Source organism: Octopus sinensis, linkage group LG10 (genome assembly GCF_006345805.1).
Source record: "Octopus sinensis linkage group LG10, ASM634580v1, whole genome shotgun sequence".
Lineage (NCBI taxonomy): Eukaryota > Metazoa > Mollusca > Cephalopoda > Octopoda > Octopodidae > Octopus > Octopus sinensis.
Window position 1 is genome coordinate 36,294,001 of NC_043006.1, and position 15,156 is coordinate 36,309,156.

General features: G+C 37.7%; 1 protein-coding gene across 2 annotated transcripts in view; it reads left to right on the plus strand.

Annotated features, from left to right (window-relative positions):
- The window catches only part of LOC115216534 (disintegrin and metalloproteinase domain-containing protein unc-71-like), a 377,864-nt gene that overhangs the window by 36,286 nt on the left and 326,422 nt on the right, over nucleotides 1-15,156 (plus strand). The window lies entirely within an intron of this gene.

Genomic DNA, 15,156 nt, shown 5'->3' on the forward strand with positions numbered 1-15,156 from the left:
TATTTTCATTCTCCATTCTGCATCCATTTCCTCGCCCTCCCCCTTCCCTTCTCGTGTTAGTTGTCTTTCATTTTTTTTTTACTTTTCCTTCTTTTATCGTATGCATGTTGCTAGTTGAGGCTGTTTACACCTCGCACTTGTAATTTTTTCGCGCGTGAGTGTGTGTGTGTGTGTGTTTGAATCAAAAGAATTTTGAATGGAAATTACTAGATGTTATTTACTAACTTGTAAATGTAGCCACAAGCTATTCAGAGGATTCAGAATTCGACAATATGGAACAACATCAAAACAAAAACAAAAATAAATAAAACAACACTTTATAGTATTAAATCACAAGGATGTATAAAGTCAGTGCTTGCTCTGATTTTAAAAGAATCACGAAGGTGAAAGATACACTTCTCTCTTATTAGACAATAGAAAATGGAAATAGGTATGGCTGTGCGGCCAAGATGTTCTCTTCGTAACCACCTGGTTCCTAAATCCGAACCCTCTATGCGGCACATTGGACAAGTGTCTTCTTATATCACCTCAGTTTGGCCTATATCTTGGAACTGAAATTTAGTAACCGGAAACTACAAAAACCCGTTCTGCCAACACGTGCGTGTATAATGTGAGTGTCGATGTCATAGGAATTTAGAAACTTCGAGAGAACATTTTTGTTTTGTTTTGTTTTTTTACGGTGAAACTTGAAGCAAATAATGCTATAAATAATAGCATGTAAATATTAAATTTAAAAAGCCCTTGGAATAGAAAAAATCGGAGGCTGTCCAAGGCGTGATTTCTGGTCCCACGGGCATCGTTCGGCTTCTCCTATCCAAAGGGTTTTTAAAGCGATGGAAAAGCAGGAGTGCCTTGCGACACTCCGTATACCATGTACCCAACTTCGATCTACGATTGAACCAGATTTCCCGTCCACCGAAACCAGTGAATCGGGGAAACATCTGTTTCGGCAGCGAAGACCACACCCGTTCACCATCCAGGTAGAGCCACAGGTGCCTCAGCCTATAACTCAACACTGCATGCTTACAAAGTATTTGTGAATTATATATGGAGGCATTCTTGTCTTATTATATGAGCACACTGGGCCATTGCTACAGGGTGGTCCGAAAGTCTTGTCACCACCTGTAAATATTCGATTCTACTCTAGGAACAAGGCCCGAAATTTTTTTTTGGTGGGGGGTGCAGTTGATTACATCGACCCCAGTACGCGACTGGTACTTAATTTATCGACCCCGAAAAGAAAGGCAAAGTTGACCTGGTTGGAATTTGAACTTGGAACGTAACGACAGACGAAATACTACCATCTATAAATATTGTATTAATTTTCTATTAACAAAGAGAGTTTCACAAGAGCGATCTCAGAATACCCAACATTTGAAGGACGCTTTTTCGGCAGCCTTTGCAACAATCGCCAAAGCACAGGTTCTTAAAATATCGCACAGGACATGGCACCGCATCATTTTGTGCCACGAAAATGGTGGTGTTCATATAAACCTTCTCGATATGTGATAGTGTCAATGTTTATAAAAGTGAATATGCTAAAACCAATACATGTATTTGATATTATTATATTGTTCCGCTAGTGTTCTTATTACTTTTCGGTTGTGAGTGACAAGACTTTCGGAACACCATATACTTTTGCTGTGGTTTACTGTCAATAAATAAATTCTATAGTGATAGTGGCCAGTATATTGATTTGACCAGGGACCTATAATGCTGCAAAAACGGCTTAGTATGGAAGTGACAGGAAGAGTACGGTGAAATTGCTATGGGGACTGAAGTATCAAACGTTTTGGATATCACTTCTTCAATTACATGTGCTTGTGTTTGCACAGGTAAAAAAAAAATATGGTGTTTATGTAACATTGCCATTGCTACATAAAGAAATGAATTCTACCACTATCTGGTATCTACTTAAAAGTAGGTGAACATGGCCGTAGACAATTTTAAGGGTCCTGATCACACACAACGTAGTGTTATTACTGTTCAGCTCTGATTGAGTAAACCAGTCAAAGGCATTTCAGCTGTGCCAATCCTAACTTTTGATCATATATATATATATAGTGGTATATAAAGGACTAAATTACCGGGTACATTTTCCGTTTTCTTTGGTCAGATCGCAGAGTATGATTTGAGGGAGATTTAACTGCTTTTTCTCGCAGATCGAACAACAACGGCGTAGTGGCTCCCACATCACAATTCAGTTGTAGTTCATGAATTTCAAACTTTTTGGCTTGTTGATAGTATGTAAAAAAATAATTCGGTTATTTGTATTCTACTGTTAACATTCTGGAGTTAGATTGTATATATGTATATAGCTCACACATCTGTTTGTTGTTTACACACCCGTCTTCGTCTTTTATTTTTTGTTGTAAATTCTCACTATATATATATATATATATATATAATATATATATATATATATATTATATATAGACGATTGCGGCACTTAAAGCGTACTAAAATTTAAACAATGAAAATCATCGGCAATGATGATGTATTTGCATACTCTTTTTTCTTTCAGAAAAACAGTTTTCCTCTTGAATTTAATAATTGTATCAAATCTAATATGGCACGTGCCGAGTTCAGATGCAATTTTTGGGGGAAAAAAAAAGAAAAAATCAAAGTGCAGTTATTTAAAAGTAAAACAGAAGCACCTGCTCTCTCATCTCTCTCTCTCTCTCCCCTTATCCTCACTTCCTTTCCTTCCCATTTTCTCCCTCTCAACGCCTGCCACCATATTAATCAGTTTCATGAGGATAGTGCAACTATCATCTCTCTTTTGCATTATGTTAGTGGTTGTGATTAGAGCTTAGTATAATCTAGTCACACACATACTTTTATTTACATACATGCACATGATCGCTTTCTTGTCTCTCATTCAGCTGTTCTCACTTACGCACGCGTACACATCACACACGGTTTCTTTCTCGCTTTTACTGTTTCTCATTCAGCTGCCCTCACTTATAAACACACCCACACACATCTCTAGGCTATAGTGATCGCTTCTACAAGCATGAAACAAGAGAGAATATAAAAAGAAGGATTAGTGTGAAGATTAATTACAAAATAAGAGCAAAGATATGATTTTAATGGGCGTCCTTTGTTCTATCGTGGTCAGCTGCCTTCTCTGAATGACCATCCATGATCAGCAACTGACTGTTCCTGGTGAAATAGATAGAAGATTAAATATGAAAGGTTAACATTTATAGACACAGAGTTATAGGCCTCCGAGAAATGCAATGCGCTGGGATCCCTATATACACAGCCTACACGACGTACGCCACTATATATATATATAAGCATTGATCCCCTACAGTAGAGGTTCGCAAAGTTTTTCGGGCTACCGCCCCCCTTGACACCCAGCCCTCATTCCAAGCGCTTCCATCCTAACTAACCATCACAAACATAAACCTCTTTCTGAAGTAAATTCAAAGCAACTGTATTTCACAAATAAAACGTAACTTAATAAACCCATTATTTTGTTGCTTATGTATGAATCACTACTCTATTATTATTGCTCCACTTTTTACATGAATCGCTCCCCTATTATCACTCCACTTTTTTCAATGCCCACTTGGAACTTTCCAACGTCCGGGGGAGGGGTGCATACTGCCCACTTTGGGAACCACTGCCCTAAAGCTCCCTGCGTACACAATCTACGTCTAAGTTACAGTACACATAGATTAGCATTGATCCATTGCGTCCATGTCCTAAGACGGTTAAACTTCTGGTATTTTGTCCCGTACTTGTCCCTTATGTATTTACGTATGTTTCACTCGTTGGCGATGTCCTGTTCTTATTGTATATTTTTTGGTACTGCTCATAGGCCCAGTTTCTTTAGCTGTAAAATCTGTTGGTTTAAGCTTTAGAATAAAAGAGAACTCCGACAAGCTTACTCTTGTGAATAACAGGAACCCGTGTGTGTGTGTGTGTGTGTGTGTGTGTGTGTGTGTGTGTATTGTTTATACATTGTGTGTGTTTAATATATATATACATACATATATGCAGGTCCAGATGTTATATATATATATGTATATATATATATATATATATATATATTATATATATATATATATATATATATAAGTACCAAAAAATATACAATAAGAAGAGGACATCGCCAACGAGTGAAAAATACGTAAATACATAAGGGACAAGTACGGGACAAAATACCAGAAGTCTAACCCCTCCTCAGTTGTCGACTGTTAATTACTCCCTATTTTGACCTTTCAGTGACAATATAGGAAACCTTCATAAAACAGCAGCATCCAGAAATTTTTAAAATATAAAATTTGTGGAGAGTTAGAACTTCGAACGAACAAACGACATAGTGGACCTACAGAGTAAGCAATCGACGAAGACAAACATTATTAAGGGTCAAGACGCATTGTAATGAGTAACACCTGGGAGAAATTTTGAAAGGATATAAAATAAATAGAAGAGAAGAAAATAGTATAAGAGAAATAAATGTCGGGAGGCGAGAAAAATGACGTCTAGCTAAGTAGACGTCACGTCCAGAAAAAGAGAGTGGTGTGAGAAATGGCCATATTTTAATAATTTCTGGATGCTGCTGTTTTATGAAGGTTTCCTATCTTGTTGAAAGCTCGAAATAGGGAGTAATTAACAGTCGACAGCTGAGGAGGGGGTTTGACTTCTTTTGGTATTTTGTCCCGTACTTGTCTCTCATTATGTATTTACGTATTTTTCACTTGTTGGTGATGCCCTCTACTTGATGTATTTTATATTTATTTATAATCGAACGCCACTCAGCCTTGTCCACAGTAAGTTTTTACTTATATGTGCACGTACGCACACACACACATACATACACATACATGTGTGTGTGTGACGGTTGGATGCATGTGCATTTCAGATTTTCCAGTTTCCTTTCTGTGTCTATTCTTTCCATGTCTATTCCCTCTTTCGGAAGAAGAGTGTTCGAAACGAAAACATTTCCTACCCACCGCCCACCCACCCCCAGTTTCCTGAGCGTCAAACTAATACCAACTCTGTTTATTTTTTTTTTACAACGTCTTTGTGTTGTATTTTTCGTAACCTTTGCACTAAATGTGCATCTATATTCATTCATTCATTCTGTAAAATGCTTTACTACAATAAAACCACAAATTTTTTATTGCTTCCTGCTGAGCTGAACTATGAAGAGATTAGGATGTGTGCAGTTCACTGTTTTCATTTCCTATTCAAGAATTGTCATTAAACAATTAACGCTGGAAATTGTTCTAGTACATTATAAATGGTTCTTATTTTAAAAATAAAAGAGAAGAATCCGTTACCTACACATCGGTGCTTTACCCTTTTAAACTGTCTCAATACAGACACGTATTTTTACTTTCCATCATATACACGTATGTGTGCACATTTGTATGCATGTGAAATCTTGTGTGTGTGCTTACACATTTTCTCTCTGTCTCGTACACATGGTCTGTTGCTTCGTTTGTTTTAGCCGTTACAGCTTAGGCGCTTGCACCAACTCGTGATCTTTCATACACACACACACACACACACACACATTTTTATGTTTGCACAATTTACAATCTCAAACTCACTTATGTGTGGTATATACACTCACCCCTCCTCTCTCTCGCTCTCTCGTTTGTTATGGTGTAAAAAAACATTTTAAAATCTTTTTTTTTATATTTTAAGTTTATCCTTTTTGGTGAGTGTGTGTGTAGATGGATGCATTTTCGTATTATTATTATTATTATTATTATTATTATTATTATTATTATTATTATTATTATTATTATTGTTGTTATTGGAAATATTTGAAAAAGATAAAAAGAACGGTGCATAATAACGTTTAAGTAGATCTTCATTAATGGCATTTAGAATCATTATCATCATCATAGTTGTCATTCTTGACTTCTGGCAATGGTAGCACAGACATCCTCATCAGCAACACCATTTATTTATTTTTTTATTGCTATTTCATCTATCATTTTCATCATCTCATCCAACTGAGCGAATCTCTATTAGTAACTTTTTAACATTGTATCTTCGTCGTCGCTATCGCTGTCGTCATTGTTATCGTCGTCGACTTCGCAGTTGTCTTCATAATCGTCATCATGAATTCTTTTGGTCTGTAAGAGTACTGTCATAATTATGCTGCCAGTTCCATCCGTTATTTATCACTATAATCATTTTCATAGACCTAACCAGAACAACCTATAACTATTAGTGCTATTTATCAATTTCGTCATCGTCGTCCAGAACGATATTTGAAGATGCATTATTGCCAATAATCATTATCGTCATTATCAACTTCGTTGTAATCGTTGTCGTCGTCATCATATGCATTGTTGGCAGAAGCAGTTCGTATCTCACAATTAGCGATACCATCATCAGCATTATCATAAATTTTGGCAATGAAATAGGTATGACAAAGGAAGGAATCAAAGCGCTGTTGTTTAGGAAAATCACCTGCTCTCTCTGTCTGTCTCTCTCTTTCTTTCTCTCTCTCTCTCTCTCTCTCTCTCTCTCTCTCTCTCTCCACTTTTTTCCTTATTCCATACTGCTATCATCTATCCAATTTTTCCCTACCATGATAGGAGACACTTGCTCAAGGGGCCACGTAGTGGGATCGGATACGAGGTCTCAACTTATTGATGATGCCTGTCCCACTATATCAATGACAAAGTTCTGTTATAAATTAAGATCAATAACTGATTTATTTAGAATCATATTATATATTCGTTATTCCTATGGTAATGGTGTGCGTTAGACTGATGCCGGTAATTTTTAGCTGTTAGTAACTTGGTTAGCAACAATAAATATGTGGCTAGACTCACTGGAAGCAATCTTTTCTTTTTTTAATATTTCTAAATTAAGATTTTCACATGATGACGGTGATGGTGGTGATAATAAAGTTGTTGGTGATTATATTTATGGTGAAGTGTCTGTGGAATAATCTGCTTAGCTATACGATTTAAATTAGATCCTTTGAGCGAACAGCTAGAATAGTCATCGTCAAAACCGACGGAAGATCCATTTAGTTTAATATCTTCCTTTCGTTGAGGGTACACACACGGTCACAAATTTGTAAACAATCCAAGCAAAGTAAGGAAGAGATACAGCACGATTTCAGATTTGAAAATGGTGGGAGTGCCTGTCTGCATGCGCAATTAGGGGTCATTAGAAATATGTTAAACTAATCAAAGACATGTGTTGTTTATTTCCTTTGTGTTATTTTTTTGTTTTTGTTGTTATGACTGCTGATATTAATGCCGTCGTTATCTCAGTATCTTCATCTGTTACACGCTTAAACAAGTTTTTTTTTTGCCTTTTTAAAAAATATTTTCCAGTGTTCTTTTTTAAAATATCTTTTAAAAAATCTTCTCTGCCCTATCAGATTAGGTGATTTAATTTAAAGTTCCTGTTGTATGGATGTATGGATGTAATATAAAACTGTAACGTGATTTCCATTTTTTTTCTTTTGTGTGCGTGTGTGTGTCTTTGCAGATTAAAAAAAAATTGCTGTTAAAACAATCACAATCGAATGCGAACGAATACACAATTGATCTTTTTTTGCTTTGTGCGTGTACACGTGCATGCATATATAATTTATATGTATGTCCGATTTCATTCAGTTGCCATGTGAAGTTGGATCAGACGGTAGTTAACCGAATTAGATTAGATACCTCGGTCTGAGAAACAAGTTTGTGTGAGGAGTGTGGTCTCTAGGGTGACTTACTTTGAAGAATTGAGGGGTAGCGTTAAAAAGTGCCTGTTTTAAGTTCTAGTCACGTTTGTGATTGGTAAGATTTGATACTGTTGATGTCAGGTTGAACATATGTAAAGTAAACGTCTTTAGGAAGAACGTGGGAGAGAAAAGAATTCTAGCGGGTTGATCTTCTGATATGGAAAGATTGGACAAAGTGGTTGGTCTGGATCCTGGGAGGGGAGAGGTGAGTGACAAGCGGGGTTAGGTGGCCGTGTTGCGCGACGAATTATTTCTAAGGATCAAGAGGCCGTTATAGTAATGATAAACATTTTTGGTTCGGGGGTCATTGCCTATAACTTGGAAGTTCCCCTCACATACACACATTTTTTTGAAGAGGTAGTGAGTGTTAAAGGATTTTGTGTGTTTCAGCAGCACTGTCAAAGATGTGCGAGTGGTATTCCATTATGGATATCATTCGAAATTTGTAAGAGCCGTTATTTGGGCTGTCTTTTCTGATCCCGAAGCGAAAGGCTATTCTTTGAGAGGCAGTTCCTTCCCCACTCTTTGCTTATAAGTGTGAGATCGCCATGAGCTATTCACAGACATTATGAGACCGAGCATTTGTAGCCGTCTTGATACTTGTGATACAGATATCACCTGCATATCCACACACACACACACACGTATATCATTTTACTGTTTTAAAGCAGATATAACAAATTATGTTTGTTTTTAATATCTATGACGATGTGAAAGATATTACACCTGCGTGCATTTAGAAAGGACGGTTGTGTTCCTGTACTGAATCTTGGAGCTAGCGAATGCTGGGTGGAAGTCACTATAAGGCGGCAGTTGGGAGACATTGATTTGGAAATAAGAGTTTGTGGAGCGACATGTACATCAACTTCTGAAACCTCCAACCTCGTCAGCTAAAGTATTGTTACCTCGTGCTCCTATTGTTACAGCCGTTGAAGTTCCTGTTGTTGCTGGAAAACTTGAAGTTTTTGAGTTATCTGAAATGCCAGGTGTAGTTTCTGAATTATCTGAAATGTCAACTACTGCTAACTCTCCGCTATGTGATATTGCTGTCTCTCCCAGTACATTTGAAGCACCGACTGGTCCTGAAGTTCGTAGGTCAGTCAATTGCCCTTCAGGTTTAACAATTACGTGTTTGGAAAACACCAATAGTTGGTCGGTCCCGACAAGAACATGGAAGCCGGGGAAACAGCCCCAGTGTTAGTTGCCTGGCTATCTATGTAGCTTTCCAGGAAATAAAAGGTATAAAAGGTGCTTGGAACTGACTGGAAGCCATGTTGCAGCAGTATCAATGAGAAGCAAGGGCTGCATTAAGTTTCAGTATGTCGCCCTTGCATTTACATCCAGTGAAGGATACAACAGGGTCAAGTAAGACTTATTTATGTCAGGCAGTAAGACCTATGTCATGCAGGGTCAAGTAAGACCTATGTCACGCAGTAAGACCTATGTCATGCAGGGTCAAGTAAGACCTATGCCGTTGACCAGTGCTTCTCAAACTATCTTATGTGGCGTACTGGCAGTTTTTTGCTTTTCAATGTGCAAAGGACTGGTAATATTTCTTAGTAATATTAATTTATACCGGAAACAATATATATAATGAATATAATAAAAGTTGACAATTTTTTATCTTATGTTTATTTTGTAAACAAATAATACAATATTACATAAGCATTTTATAATGCTTCTTTCTTTTCTGGAAACTCGCCGCGTACCGGCAACTGATGGCGCATGGACCAGTGCCGGCCAGCGGACCACCACTTTCAGTAGCCGTAAACGACATCGAGAGCGTCTCAGGTCACAGTCATTTGTGATCCCTTATTGCTTTCCGCACATGAAAGCATATATGGTATACGTAACTACACGCTTAAGTACATGTGTGCATGTTTTTTTTTTTACCTCCGCCAAGGAATGAGGTTATGTTTTCATTGGATTTGGCTTGTCCATCTGTGTGCAAAATAACTCAAAACGTTTTGAACGGTATTTGATGAAACCCACAGGAAAAGTTGGTAATGACACAAGGAACAGATGATGAAATTTTGGTAGTGATCCGGGAATTTTTATGGATTCTTGAAGGATTTTTCATTTGTTATATTTACTTTACATGAAGTATTACAATGTTACATTCTTTGATTATATCCCTTGAAAACACGTTCACTGTTTCCACATAACCTATGGTGGCGTTGCTGTTTCCAAAGTTTATTTTCGTTTCTTTATTAGAAATTTTACTTGCGTATCTATCTTAAAATGAGCTGCTTGGCGGAGGTCTGCGGAGGATGACATGACAAGCTTTGACTATTGGGATCGACTCAAAAAGCTCATATCACAAAACTATGACATAACTATTTCACCTCAATTGGCCCTGCTCTCTTCAATATCGTGCCTGACCGACATAAAGGAGGAAAGTGACTTCACGGCTTTCAAACGATCCCTAGATGATTACCCACAACAAATACCAGATAAACCACCCACACCCAGATATGTCTCTGAAAACAATAACTCTCTGATTGAATGGGCTACGGTTCCCCAGAGCTGACTGTGTATCTCTTCCAGGTGGTGCTATTAAATTAGACATGGCCTGAGTCAACTTTGGTCGAAACTTATCTAAGTAATCTAATCTATGCTGTAACCTTTTAATCAAAGCATGACAACGTGGGTAGAGGCTGATATCTTAACATTTCTGATGGTCTTAAGTATAAAAAAAATTATTAAAGATTTATATAGAACTACATTCAGAGTATGTCTAGTTTCTATCCTCAAACTGTTCCGTTTTGTAGATGCAATTTTTTTTATTAATTAAGCACTCCGAAATTAGAAAAATCAAAAATCTGCAACAGTCTCGGTCCCATGCGTATCGGATAATGGATTTTCAACTGTGTAAAAAAACTGTTTGTGGTGATCGTAGTTTTGACGGTGATTGTGGTGAAAGCAGAGACAGTGTTGATGATGACGATGGTCGAGATAGGTATGGGAGGAGGATAAAATAGTATCGGCGGTTAAAATGGCGAAGGCGGCGAGTTGGCAGAAACGTTAGCACGCCGGGCGAAATGCGTAGCCGTATTTTGTCTGCCATTACGTTCTGAGTTCAAATTCCGCCGAGGTCGACTTTGCTTTTCATCCTTTCGGGGTCGATTAAATAAGTACCAGTTACGCACTGGGGTCGATATAATTGACTTAATCCGTTTGTCTGTCCTTGTTTGTCCTCTCTGTGTTTAGCCCTTTGTGGGTAGTAAAGAAATAGGTGGTTAAAATGGCGACAGAGGCGGTGTGATGTGTGGTACTGAGGTGATGTTGATGATAGTGTTAGTTGTGTGATGGTGGTATTGTAGTGGTTATACTGGTTGTGGTGGTAAAAGTGACTGTCAAGGTAACCGTCATGATAACGTTGATGGCGTTGTATGTGGTTGAAGTGGAAGCAATGGCAATGATGCTGATGATGTTGGTGGTTGTGGTGGTGGTGATTGTGATATGGTGGTGGTGGTGGTGGTTGTCGTCATAGTACTGCTCCTGCTGGTTTGGCGGAGGTCTGCGCTGAGTGCTTTTCTAGTTTTTTTTTTCTTTTTTTATATCTAATTAATGGAATTTAGACAGAGCAGTAGTGTGTGTACGCGCTCAAACGTATCGATATACATACATGTACAAATGGGCGCCGGCGAGGGTGGCATTGCATATGTGGATCTAATATGCTAAACTTTATCGATGTTTTACATATTAAGACAGTGACTTTGAAAGTTCATAGCTGTAATCTGATTAGGCGTGTTCTTTTCGGTTTTGTCAAACTCAGCATCTTTAGACATGCTCAAGTAATTATTGGTAGAAATTTAAAGTTATTGTCTGGAGAGAGTAACTGCAGATTTCTCATCAGTTCAGCATAGGTGTTCCTTCTTATTCACAAATCTTTAACATTATGCATGTGTGTATGCCCGCGTAAATGTCCAGCAATTTTGACAGAATCGGTAGAGCGTCGCACAAATGTTTTGCGATCTTTGTTCCGGCTCATTACGTTATGAGTTGAAATGCTACCGAGGTCAGCTTTCTTTACCTTTCGTCCTTCTGGGGTCAGCAAAGTACTTCTCACGTACTAAGTCCCATATAATCGGTTATTCCCTATTCCGCCAAATTTCTGGCTTTGTGCCTATATGAGAATTTTTATTATTTGGGAAGCTATATGACTCAGGGCGTGGAGTTTCGAACCAAAACCAAGTTCGATAAGTGCTTTGGCATGAAAATTCCATTTGTCAGTTTGTGTATAAACTATATCGCCCTTGCAACGATGCTTTTAACACCGTTACATTAGGAGTGTTAAAAACGAGCTAACTTTTAAACTATTCTCTCTTAGTTTAAAGTGTCTTTGTTGTTTCTCCCTATCAACACTAACATTCTCTACATTCTCATTTCTTTATTTTATTCGTTATTACTGTCTGCACACTCTCTCTCACCCTCTTTCCCCTTTGATCTTTCTCCCTTTTTCTCTCGCTTCCTCCGTCACTGTCTTTCTCTTTGTCTCTTTTTCTCTCTCAGGGTTTCTACTTTTTCTTTTACTCTGTCTTTCTTCTGCTGCCTCATTCTTATTGCCTTCTTCTTGTTTTCTCTCTCACCTCTCTCCATTCTCTCTCACACTTGAATTTTCTATTCTTTTTATCTCTCTACTTCTCTCACCCACTCCATTTCTTCACGCTTAATCTGTGGCCAGTTCAGTCTCATTCGGTATCGATTTTTATATCAGAAATTTACCTTATCTGATGAATATAAATATGGGAAGCCTTTGTTCCCTCTCCTCGTCTTTTCCTCTCTCACTATTTCTCCCTGTCTTTTTCTGGTTGTCGACATCATGGTTTCCGCCAGTATTTCTACTACACTTGTCTCTTCTCCTTCTCCCCATCGAAAGATCTCGAACTTAAGAGCGACCTCGGTCAGAGAAATCAATGAAGTTTTTAAGTCAATGAATTTGCTCGCGGTCAGGCTGCTGGTCGTTGACCTTCACCTCTCGTGTCATTCTGACTCTCGCTTTTATCCTTTCTACACCATCACCACTAATAACTATTACTTCACAATTACTCTACGATCTAATCTGTTTATGTAAACAATCGCTGCATGTCAGATGTCTGCAATATAAATATCGTTAGAGCTCTTTACAGTTTCAGCTCAAATCTCATCTGCGGTAAATTTGCCTTGCGAATCGACAAATTAACGTACCATTTAAGTAGGAAGAGGGGTTAATATTACCTGAAAAGCATCCTAGATGTGAAAAGAAGACTATAAGCCCAGTTCACTCTCAACTCACTTGTTGACCTGTATGTAGATGTTTAGGTATCGATCGCAGTAGATCCCACAGGCTGTGGGAGAGGGCTTGAAAACTGTTCTAGATACTGTTCCTCCCCCTCCTCTGACTAACTTAGACATTAAAAAAAATTTGAATCGTTTGCATATTGCCAGCGGTGTTGTTTAACCCTAGCCCTGATCCAGCAGATCTGAAGTCAGACATTTCATCCATAAACATTATTTTTTTCCAAGTCAGCGAGGTGTAATTTGAGAGAGATTTGACTGCTATTTCTAGCTAGTCGAGTGATTGTGGTAAAAGGAATTATTAATGAATGTTGTCACAGTGTGTGTGTGAGAGAGAGAGAGAGAGAGAGAGAGAGAGAGAGAGAGAGAGTGGTTTTTTTTTATATAACAGTGAAGGCGCCTGGTCAGATGTGTAAGTTCGATACTCAGCGGCGAGTTGTGTCCTTGAGCAAGACACTTTATTTCATGTTACTCCGGTCCACTCAGCTGGCAAAAATTTGTAATACCTGCATTTCAAAGGGTATGCCTTATCACATTCTGTGTCACACTGAATCTCTCTGAGAACTACGTTAAGCTTCCCGCGTGTCTGTGGAATGCTCAGACATGTGCACGTTGATTTCACGAGCAGGCTATTCCGTTGATCGGATCAGCTGGAACACTCGTCGTATTATAAAGATGACCGACACTCGTCGTCGTAACCGACGGAGTGCCAGTCATATTTATAACATAACTAAACTTTAACGAGAGAGCTCGTGACGGTTATGTAAACTCCGAAAAGATTCTATGATCCAAAATAGCAATATTCTAGTTTCCGATCACGTAGTCTCATTAACTTGTGGCTTTAAATACAATCGATCTCTGCAGCAATAATATACATTTTGGAAAATAAATGAAAGAAAAAATAAAATGATGTTAAATGAGATAAATGTTATTAATATTTCAACTCGTTTATATTTATAGTTGCTGGGTAGCACTTGTATAATATCTTACGCCAGCTAATTTATCAGGATATTGTTACACATCGTCGTCATCGTTGTCATTGTCATTTTGTTCCGTTTTTCCAAACGGGCATGGATTGGACGTTTTCTGATGTAGTGTTTTACGAACTGATATGTATGTATTTCATGCAATATAGTTGCATATCTAGACATTCTCGTGTGTGTAAAAATATAATTTATTCTAAAATAAATAAATTTTGCTGTCAGATATTTAAACTCTAATGAAAAGAAGTAAATATAAAAATTAAGAAACTTTATCAGTTTTCAATAATCACCATCATGGTTTTACTGTAGGTTGTTCACCCTATTGGTGATGTGCTACGACTTATCTCAATGATTCATAATTTTGCTAGTGTGACCCAACATTCTCAAACCTGATCATACAGTTTCTTTCCACATCTGCCACATTACTTTGCATCATAAACTCACTATGATTCTTCAATCAGCACATAACTTTCATTTATTTTTATACCACATGGTCATACCAGCATGACTGTCTCTGTATCCATCCATATTAGCTGATATCTCTTGACACTTAGCAATTTCCTCCAAGTGCCATGCACCCTTCTTTCTCGTGTAATAGTAAAGATAACCCATGTGCATATTTTGCAGTTATTATCACTGATAATATAACAGAATCTATCTATCTATATATGTATCTCTCTCACTCTCTATCAATCTATCTATCTGTCTGTCTGTCTGTCTGTCTATCTATCTATCTATCTATCTATTTAAGAATGCTTATCTATGTGCCACTAGCCTGCCAAATGAAAGTCTATAAGTGCAACATCAAATTAGATTACAGCAGTTAGTCTTCCTCAAATCTCACCATGCCATCTTTAACAAAAAGGGTGGGGAGGTATTGGCTAATATACTCTTGGATACTACTAACATCATCATTACCAACATTTTATATCAGTTTCCATACTTTAATGGAAAAGGTAAAATAAGGGTTGTCTCCAGTAAAGTGCAGTTCTCCAGACAGGGTTTTCTTCCATACAAAATTGACAAAGGGTATTTTCCAGCACAATGTTTCACCATTTGTTACAGTCCTTTGCCATCTCTTTTGTGGGACCAGCTTCCTAAGATTCTTTCATCACTTATTTTCAATTTTTCCTTAGTCTTCTTCTTTCACAGTTTTGTTCCTGTTGAGTC